General features: G+C 43.3%; 1 pseudogene; it reads left to right on the top strand.

Annotated features, from left to right (window-relative positions):
- Positions 1–4,718: 4,718 nt before the first annotated feature.
- Positions 4,719–7,430, top strand: LOC102002765 (annotated as a pseudogene).
- The last annotated feature ends 3,210 nt before the right edge of the window (positions 7,431–10,640 follow it).

Below are 10,640 nucleotides of genomic sequence, written 5' to 3'. Positions count from 1 at the left end.
TTTTTTTTTTTTTTTGTTTTTGTTTTTGTTTTTTAATTCGAGACAGGTTTCACTATGTAGTCAGGCTGGTCTTGAACTTTACTCTTGTCAACCTGGCCTAGGGCAGTCTTCCTGTCTCATCCAAGTGCTAGGATTACAGGTGTCAAGTACCATTTTGACCAGTTTCATCATTGTTCTTTGTGACATTCTATGCCAAGAAAGGAGATCATGATTTTGAATAAAAGTACTCAGAGGTTGGCAGAAACTCAAAAAATTCGAGGAGGGGTGTGGCTAAGAGAATATAATACTAAGATGATCTGTAGATATGTAATTACTGCACACAACAAGTCAGGGCAGTTTTAGCTTGACTGCTATCATTGCAGTTCACCTTCTCCAGTAACCACGCCTTCCTGTCCCTGGGGCATGCATTTGGGGGTGGGGGTTGGAATGCACCTCTAATTACAACCTGTTTTCTTTCCCTGTGCCTAAGGGAGCTGCGTTGGGAAATCAAAGCTGCTCTAGCCCCTGGAATCTTGCTTCCTCTGTTTGTCACTCTTGCTTTTTTCCTGTGCGCCTGTAGAGTGTAGGACTCCAAATATGTTGGGCTTCATACACTTGCACTCCTCCAAACCTGTCAGTCTTGTTCTTTGATCCATTTTCATCAATTGAAGGCTCAGAAGTTCAACCACTTAGACAACTTGAATAGAACGTCCTGAGAGTAATCGGGTTTTCCAAGGCCAGGGACTCTTCACTCTGTAGAAGTCCTGGTCTGCAAAATCTGTTACACAAAATGCTGTTAAGCCAGCAGTGATCTTTAATAGGTTCAAGATGTCAATCAAAAGTCCTGGGATAGTCATAGCTCAGAAGAGCACTTGTCTAGCATGTGTAAGGCCCTGGGTTCAACTCTCAACACAAAATCATCACCATATCATCATCACCATCCCAGGAAAAGCAAAACGTTGAACCGTCCTTCTAGTCTGTGGGCTCCTTGGTATAGATAACTCCAAAGAACCAGAGCCATTTGTTTACAGAGAACTTTTACCCACATAGACCAAGTGTTTAAGATTAACATAATGTTGACAAAAGAAAGCAACACTATTGAGTGTCTACTTAGTAAAGACGCTTCTGTTTGGTTTGGTTTGGTGACTTATCTATGCTTCTAACCTAGTAAATATATATATTGATACTTCTGTTTTACAACTGACAAAATCAAATATGAACACAGCAGAGTCAAATACAGAAGTAGATTCAGTTCTTCCTTCAACTTTTAAAATCATGCTCTTGTTTTAAATATCGTGCATTCTTCCTCTTGGTTAGGATTCAACCATGTGTTAACAGATGTGTTAATCCCTAAAGAAAAACAAAGGACTATGGGGAAGTTCTTTTCCTCAAGGAACTTAAGAGTTTAACTGAGGACCTAGCTCACATCCATACAGGGTCTGTGTCTGCCGCTTCAGTCTCTAGGAGCCCCTATGAACCCTGCTTGGTTGATTCTGTGGGCCCTGCTCTCATGGTGTCCTCAACCTCTCTGGCACCTACAATCCTTCCCCTGTTCTGCGAGATCCCCCTGGCTCTGCCTAGTGACAAACCTACAATCTCATCTCAGTTAAACTCTAAATGTTGGGGCCCTTTGCCTCCTACTGACTTGCCACATCCAACCATGATAATGAGGTTTGTGCCCAGTATTGTTAGGCCATGTGAGGCCTGCTTTTTTATTTATTTATTTTTTTAAGAGGACTTAACAAGGAGTTGATCTGGGGAAAAGGGGAGGTAGGAGGAACTGGTAGGAGTTGTAGGCAGGGAAAACTTTAAATTCATGCTCTTGTTTTAAGTCGGGATATAATGTATGAGAGAAAAAAATAGAAGTTTAAAGGAAATTCTAGTTTTGTATGGTGGGATGTAATAAAAGCTCAAGAAAATACCCACTTAAACCCTGGAGGCCAGAGGTTGGTCAATGTATGTAACTATTCTGGTCTTTTATTTTTAAGTAGAAATATATGCCAAATATAAAAACATGTAAGTGTGAATATTGCTTTTTTTCCCTCCATGTTTTTCCTAGTCACTGTTAATAGTTTAAGGTGGAGCTTGGCATGGCTTCCTAGCACTTGGAAGATAGACAGTCAAAGGGTCTGGAGTTCAAGGACACTCTGGGCTATGTATTGACTTCAAGGATAACCTGGGCTACTCTGACACCATGTCTCAGAACCCCAAAAGACACTTTAGGATAGAGTACTCAATAGTAGAATACTTGAAACTAAGCATAGGGGTGCACAGCTATAGTTCCAGCTGACATTAGCCACATAGTAAGTTTCTATCTCAAAAAAAGTATAGCTATATGCAGTATCTTTTTTATGTGTATGTACCATATAAAATATGGCCTACATATAAACCATCTTAATTTTTTTAATTTAAAAATTTTGTAATTTTGATTTTTTTTTAACCATTAAAATTTAACCCAGAGCCAGGCGGTGGTGGCGCACACCTTTAATCCCAGTACTTGGGAGGCAGAAACAGGCGGATCTCTGTGAGTTCGAGACCAGCCTGGTCTACAAGAGCTAGTTCCACGACAGGCTCCAAAACCACAGAGAAACCCTGTCTCGAAAAACAAAAAACAAAAAATGTAAAAATAAATAAATAAATAACATAAAATAAAAATTAACCCAGGCAGGGCTGGAAAGATGGCTCAATAGTTAAGAGCACTGACTGCTCTTCCAGAGGACCCAGGTTCAATTCCCATCAATTCCCAGCACCCACATGGCAGCTCACAACTGTCTGGAACTCCAATTCCAAGGGGCCTGACACCCATGGCAAAACACCAATGCATGTACAATAAAAATAAATAAAAATTTAAAAAATAAGCCAGGAATAGTGACTTACACTGATTACCCAAGCACTTTATACTCTTTTTTTATACTTTTCTCTGTGTATGTGTGTGCGCGCGCGTGTGCGCGTGCACGTGTCTGAGAAACATTAGAAAGATAGAGAATTTCTGGTTAAAAATGGTTCACTCTCAGTAGGTGGGGAAGGGCAGGCTAAATCTGTCTCTCACGTCGTCCCCCGATCACCCTGGGTTTAACACTTCTTTTGGAAGACGTGAGACCTAACAAAGAATTGAACTCATACGGAGCACTCACATGCCCTCCCCTGACTCACTGTGGTTCACAGCATTGCCACATGTAATTCATCTCTATTTACAGATACTTTTTGTGTCTGGAGATTAACATGCTGGTACCATGGCTTTTCTCTCAGAAATAAGGATGTTCTTTTCTGTAACTGCAATGACACTGCCACACTAGAAAGTTTAGTGCTGCTCTAATAATATAATATGACCCATATGTAAACAGTATTTAAGGCTTTTTAATTTAAATTTTTAATTTTAACTTTTTTTATCATTAAAATTAAGCAAGGCATAGTGGCTCATGCTGATAAACCAAGCCCTTGGAAGTCAGGTCTCCGTGAGTTTGAAGTCAGCCAGGGTAGCCTAGAAGCAAGTCTAGGCCAACCAAGACTTCATGAGATGCTGCCTCAAAAAGAGCAAACACAATTTATTCTAACAACATGTGACCTGCTGTGCATGGGTACTAGTCCAAAAGCCTCACAGATGTTAACTATTTCTCTAACATTAGGATTGGTCTTATTCCTACTTTTGAAAACTGGGCCAGAAAGTAACTTTTTCAGAAACTCTTGGGTAGGGTTAGGGTTTGAACCTAAGCAAAGAACTTATTTGCATTGTCCTTCAAAGGGAGCACCAAGAGCTCGGCGTGTTACTTACACTAGTTAGCAGATTGGTACGAGACTGAGGTTTAGATTTTCTGTTACATCGTAGTTATTGCTGTGCTCCTCTTTCAAGTAATCATATTGACACTTAACAACAGGGTTTTTGTTTGTTTGCTTGCTTGCTTATTTTTTACATAGAACCTTAGATTTGACAATTTATATTATACATAAAGGGAAGGGAGTCAGCAGCTACCTTCCATACACTGCCCTAGTCTTACCTTTTTTTGTGTGTACATGTTTTGCTTATTTGTATGTATGTATGTGTGTGTGTGTGTACCACATGTGTCTAACATCTGTGAAGGTCAGAAGAGGGTTTTAGATCTCCTGGAACTGGAGTTGTGAGCTGCAGTGTGAGTGCTGGGAACCAAACTCAGGTGTTCTACAAGACTAGCAGGTGCTCTTAACCACTGAGCCATTTTTAGAGCCCTTAGTTAGATAAGGCTTCATAAGTCAAGAGTCAAAAAAATAAAATAATAGACTCTTAGTTGCTGTAAAAAAACTAAAGAGATCCATTTCCCTGAACCTATCTTGGCTCTACTCAAATTATATGCAAGATCATGTGTCTGTTTTTCCTATTTATTACTTTTAATAACCAATCTCAGTTCAGGGGTCTTTAAAACAAGGCCTACAGAAGAGCTGTTTTCTATTGAACATTTGTTGGTAAATGCTGCTCTGGCAGGTGTCACAACCATGGGCACCAAGAAAGTCACAGTCTGCCACATAATGGCCCGCTCCAAAGTTCAGTCACTATATTTTGTGCCCTGTTTTCTCTCCTGGACCACCAAACTTTGACTATCCAGTCCCCTTATTTCTAAGCCCTTTTTCCTTCATGTATAAAGAACTCTTTAGACATCATCATGTTAACAGCCAGTGAAGCCTCCCAGAAACCTTTCGAGCACCTGAGGCTTCGGGTGGCAGCTTTCTTAGGCCTTATTTGGGGCTTTTGGGGGAAGTTGAGAATTTATGACCTTCTCAAGTTTAATGTGATAAATGATAGTTTCTTCTTAGAGTTTGAAATTTAGCAGTTGGACTTCGTTTTTTGAGGCAACCTAGCCTCAAGTCACAGTAATTTTCCTGACTTAGCCTCCCCAGTTCTGGGATTATAAACATGGGTTATCACACCTGCCAACTCAAGTCAGACTTGAGAGTAAATAGTAGGTCCAGCCTCCTCCTCAGTACTTGAAGACAACAGAAGTAGATACCATTATATAGGATTCATTGAACTATAGATACAGAAAGACTGGAATCTCTGAAATATAATGTTGTTTATCAAAAATGATAAAGATAGACCATAAGAACTTACCTTAATAAAAATTGCCTTTTCATAGCAATCTATTTCACTAAAGTACCTTGTCCCTGCCCAGTCATGTGAGGTGGAGTCTGAATTTTCAGAACAACCACATGCATGTGTTTTGTTTGGCTATGTAGCTTCTGGTATTTGCTTTATAAATACAGTCAAAATTATGATGGTGAGAAAAACCTTCCCGGTGAAGCTGAAAATTGAAAGGGGGTATATACACACAATAGAGTTGCAAGGAAGAGGTCCATGTACCCATTCATTCTTCAGCTAACATCCAGTGGGCACCTGCTAACTCTGACTCTCTGAAATGTCAGGATATAGTTTTAAGCCAGATATTGAGTGACATTGCAGGTAGGAAGGAGGATCACCTGGACAGTAAGGTAAGAGGCCAGGGGATCATGGAAGCTAGGCTGAATGGAGAAAGCTGAGCAATATAGGATGCCTTTAAAGGCTCAGGCCTCCTCCCCTCCTCCCTCCTCCTCCTGAGTGCTGGGATTGCAAGCCTGTACCACTATACCCAGCCTGAGAATAGTTTTGAAAAAGACTCAGACGAGATGAGTGTGCTTCCTGTTGTCACTCAGCTCGTGCAGGTAAAAGTGATGACATGCTAGTGAATGACCAGGTGGCTAACACAGACTTTTCTTCCATCACAGGTGTGGTTCCTCAGAGTGCACCACCAGTGCCAACAGCCTCTTCCCGCTTCCATTTCCCACCCCTAGACACACATTCTCCTAGTGATGTGCAGCCAGGGCGGTTCTCTGCTAGCTCCTTGAGTGCTTCTGGGCCTGAGTCAGGTGGTACCACTGATAGAAAGGTGGAGCCTTTGGACCTAGAAGATGGCTCAGCCTCTGACTGGCACCGGGCCATGGATTTTATTCCCTCTCGAAATGCTCTTAGTGGAGGAGGGATTGGCCACCAGAAACGTAAGCCTGACATAGTGCTTCCTCTCTTCTCTCGGCCAGCAGTGTACCCTGACCCCCACAGTCCCTTCGCTCTCTCTCCTGTTCCTGGCCGTGGAGGTGTCCTAAATGTCCCCATTTCACCAGCCCTGTCCCTGACGCCCACCATGTTCTCCTATAGTCCCTCACCAGGCCTGAGCCCCTTCACCAGCACCAGTTGCTTCTCTTTCAACCCAGAGGAAATGAAACACTACCTTCATTCTCAAGCCTGTTCTGTGTTCAACTACCATCTGAGTCCTCGGACTTTTCCCCGGTACCCAGGGCTCATGGTCCCACCACTGCAGTGCCAAATACATCCTGAGGAGTCATCCCAGTTCTCTATCAAGCTGCAGCCCCCCCCAGCTGGACGGAAGAACCGAGAGAGGGTAGAAAACAATGAGGAGTCCACACACGGCTCTGCCCCAACCAGTACGCCTAGTCCCTCTCGAATCAAAGTAGAGCCCACCTCTGAGAAGGATCCTGAGAGCCTCAGGCAGTCGACCCAAGGAAAGAAAGAACACTCCCAAGAAGTGGGTACTGTGCGGACCATTGAAGAGGGGAAAGGCACAGCGTTCGCCCACCCCTCACCCACCTGGCCCTCTGTACCCGTTGGCATCCCCAGTGATGAAACCCTACAGGGGACTGAAGACAACGAGGACAGGTCTGGCAAGGAGCCCAGTGCTCCTGAGAAGAAGGAAGATGCACTCATGCCCCCCAAGCTCCGGCTGAAGAGGCGGTGGAATGACGACCCTGAAGCCCGGGAGCTCAGTAAGACGGGCAAGTTCCTCTGGAATGGGGCAGGACCCCAGGGCCTGGCTGCAGCAGCCACTGCTGCTGCTGATGCTTAAAACCACAGTGGAAGGGAAGCTGTTCATATTACAATCAGATACACGTATTTATGTAGCAAGATTCTGGGGTGGGAGGCGGGGTTAAGCTGGTTTGATAATTCTGGGGCATGGACTTGTACTTTTCTGTTGGGGATGACTGTCTTGTGTTGTACATTAAGTGGGGTATAAACACACTCTTTTTTTCTTGGTGAGTAGGGCGTAGGGAGGATATTGAACTGTGGGGGAAGGAGCTTGTTTCCTGTTTAAGACTCATTTTCTGCCTGGCAAGCTCCATAAGAGCCCACTTTGTAGTCCCATTACAGTTCAGGACCCAGAGTTTTTTCTGTTGTATTTATACATAGAGAAAGCCAATAATGGTATATTTTGCTTTGAGAGAGAGAAATAAAGGAAAAGGCTGGGATGCTGGGTCGTAAGGAACAGTTAACAGCATGTTAACTAAAATATTTATTTCAGGAGAGAGAAAATGTAATTTCGGTCTTCCAGAAGTGGGGACATTTAGGTGTCCGTCCATCCTTTCTCCTCTCCCCGTTTCCCTCACTGGAGCACGTGTACATGTGCTCTCTCTCGCTCTCTCTCTCTCTCTCTCTCTCTCTCTCTCTCTCTCTCTCTCTCACACACACACACACACACACACACACACACACACACTCACACATTTGGCTTTTTTCCCTTTCTTAGAAAATGTTTTCAAGACTTGAGTGTACTGCAGTTACAGTGGGCAGGGAGAGCACAGGAGCACCTGGCCCTCAGCCTCAGGTGGGGAGGAAGCCCTGCTGCAAGCTCTTTGACTGTCACCTACTTCACCTGTTAAAAAGCCATGCGGGAGTTGTAAACTCTTGATCAGGGAAGAAAGAAGAGGGCAGGAGGAGGTAACCCGATGCCTTTAAAAACAAAACAGATGACAGAACCAGTCTTCGTTTTTCTTTTTACATTATTTGTTTGCAAAACCATGCCAAGTATAACTGAACAAGTTTTATGAGGAGCAGGATAGTGTCGCTGAAGATGATTTTCTGTTGTGTCTGGTTGTCTTACTGTTTCTTAAGTGAAGCCTTAACTATGAACATGCATTAAGATGATACGGGTCTGTCAGCATAAACCTGTAAAGGGCATGAACACTGTTGAGATAACCCAGGAATGTTGAGGCATAGTCGAATTCCTAGCTGATAGCTATTCCCTCTGATGTTACCAGGCTGGGTGCAAAGGGCAGGACTGTAGTGCAGAGCAGCTGGGAACAAGTGCTGTTGAAGCTGAAGGAAGAGGTAGGAAGGTGGTAACCAGGGGCCTGTTAACCACAACTTACCAGATGCCACAAGACGCTGTGGTGGTGTTGCCATCCTTGTGATCCCCAATGCCCAGACTGTTGTGCTCAGTTGTCTATTCACAGAGTGCAGGTCACAGACGGAAGCCATTTCTGTGGGGGAATTCCTAACAAAATTTCAAAGAAATGGGAAGATACTGATCTTCTGTGAAATGACATGCTAGCAGAGGGGCAGAGGGAAAGCAGCAGCCAGCGTCCTCTGTGTGCACTGGTGCCTGGAGCGGCCCAGGGCAGCGGGAAAAGTCATCCCGTATCTGCTGAGGCAGGGGATGGCATTGGGACATCAGTGATCGCTGATTCCACCACCTTAACCTGGTTGAAACCTCTATATACCAGGTAATACTTGAGTGTTATCTTTTGATGGTGGGATGTTTGGTTTTTCTTTAACTGAAACGCATGCACAAAAGGAGCTCAGGAGACAGCAGCCGACTCAGGATGACTTGAGCCATCATTGCTCTTTCTTGTCGCTTGGTCCAGATTCCATACATGAGCAACTGTCTTTCCCCAGGAAAGGGACTGAGAGGTCTCTGGTGACCCAGGCTTTCTTTGGTTGGGCCACAAAGGACTCACTGCTCCTGCTGTCCTTGTGGCTTTGTTTGATCTGCTTCCTTCTCTCACCCTGACTTACCTCTGAATCTAAAGCAAGCCCAGCGACTAAAGGAAGGCTCTCTGCTTGGTGTTGCCCATCAAATCAGGGAGGCCAGGTGGCCACCAGTGTCTGCTAGAAGGGCTTGCCAGCGAGTGTCTGTGTGAACTCAGGAATAGAAACGTGGGGCCTTTCAAATGAGAGGAGGAAAATCCTTGATGCACACCTGTGATCCCCTAAAACCCAAGTGCCAGAATTAATCCCTAGATGCTGCTTCCATTTGAATAAATTCACTGCTTTTACATTTGGGAAAAACATTCAGAAATGTTGACCTCAATGAAAAATGCTTTTGGACTTTTAGTAAACCATGCTGTTTCCTTTGGTTGCCATTCCACCCGCAATGTGTTGGTTGACTGGCACTGCGAACAGCTGGAGTTTGGATTTGGATCTGGGGAAGGGTCTATCTAAATAGCAGAAGAACTTGCGCTTGCTCCGGAAATGGAACGATCATTGATGTACTTACTGCAGCAAAGGAATGAGAATTTGTTCTCTCCTCAGCCCCTCCTGGCACTTCCTGCCTCCAGCCTGGTGTGAAAGAAGGTGGTTGCCTTCTGTGAGCACATCCTTGTCCAACAACAGAGACAAAGGGGTTAGAAGCTGGATATACTTCCTCCCTCTTTTTTTTTCCTTCTAAATTTTGTTGTGCCAAATGTGTAAAACTTTGTAGGTGTAAATCTATTGAAATTTCACTAATCAAGAGCTTGTTCATTTAAACAGTTTGCTTTTTTAGCCATAGAAAAAGAGCAAATTCTCAGGGGCATCGGCAATGCTGAGCTCTCCTCTTTTTGAAGTAAAATAGAGACAGGTATAGTCCGTCTCCCCTAGGGGTCGGGCTGTTCTGCGTTAAACCCAGCTCAGTAATACAGGGAACCCTAGTGACCCATAAGCCAGGGAACTTCCAGAAGCATTAAAAAAAAAAAAAAGAAAAAAAGTTATATTCCACTGCCAAGTGGGTAGTCATTTAGCTGTTTGTCCCTTGTTTTTTATTTATTCTATAATTATGTTTGTGCTTTTTCTTGTGTAAACAGTAGTGAGGCATATGTTTTTATGTGGCTTTAGAGATACTTCAATCTTCAAAGAACTGTTCCAATTAGTTCCTTCTTGGAAAGAGTTATGTGTTAATTTGTTTCAACATATTTAGGCATTCTTTGAATTATAAACTTGTGATGCAGGGATTTGTGAATGAGACATTCACATGTGAAGATGACTTCACCAGACATCTGTGTAAGCAGAATAAGATGTGTATATGTACATAAATTATAAGGAACCTGAACACCATTGTGCAGTGCCTTTTAGATGTTCTGCTTTCTAAAGTCTTCAAATTTTTGCATATATATTATATATATGATGTAATGTTATAGAAATATATGTATAATATACATATTTTTTCCAGGGGTATCTGATAGCTCTGTATTTTGTTATGGAAGTCGAAAGAAAAAAAAAGCATTTTACCTCAAAAATTAAAGTTAAATTTAAAAACAAAGAGTACTTAGATGTTTTCTGAGTATTGATTTTATTGTTCCTTGCACACTGTGCCAAAGTCTGCAGGCTTCCTACTAGCTCACCGCACTCTGCAGTTCCTGCAGGGGCCAGAAGAGTGAGGGTGGGCTTATCCACAGTGCTGAAGCCTGTGTTTCCACAGGGAGAGTGGGTTGGGAGAAAGTCCTGCACGCTGATTGTAGTTGTAGTGAGAATTCTTTAGCCACATGGTTGGTCACCTGTGGGAAAATGTCAGCCAGACGGATCCATAGACTGCCAGAGAAGTAGTAGAGGGTGGCAGCTAATGGCCACAGTTTCTTTCTTTTTTATTTTCTTTTTTTTTTTTTTGTTTTTT

The sequence above is a fragment of the Microtus ochrogaster genome, chromosome 21 (genome assembly GCF_000317375.1).
Source record: "Microtus ochrogaster isolate Prairie Vole_2 chromosome 21, MicOch1.0, whole genome shotgun sequence".
Classification (NCBI taxonomy): Eukaryota; Metazoa; Chordata; class Mammalia; order Rodentia; family Cricetidae; genus Microtus; species Microtus ochrogaster.
The sequence above is the reverse complement of the archived record's forward strand: the minus strand, read 5'-3'. Positions and strand labels throughout refer to the sequence as shown.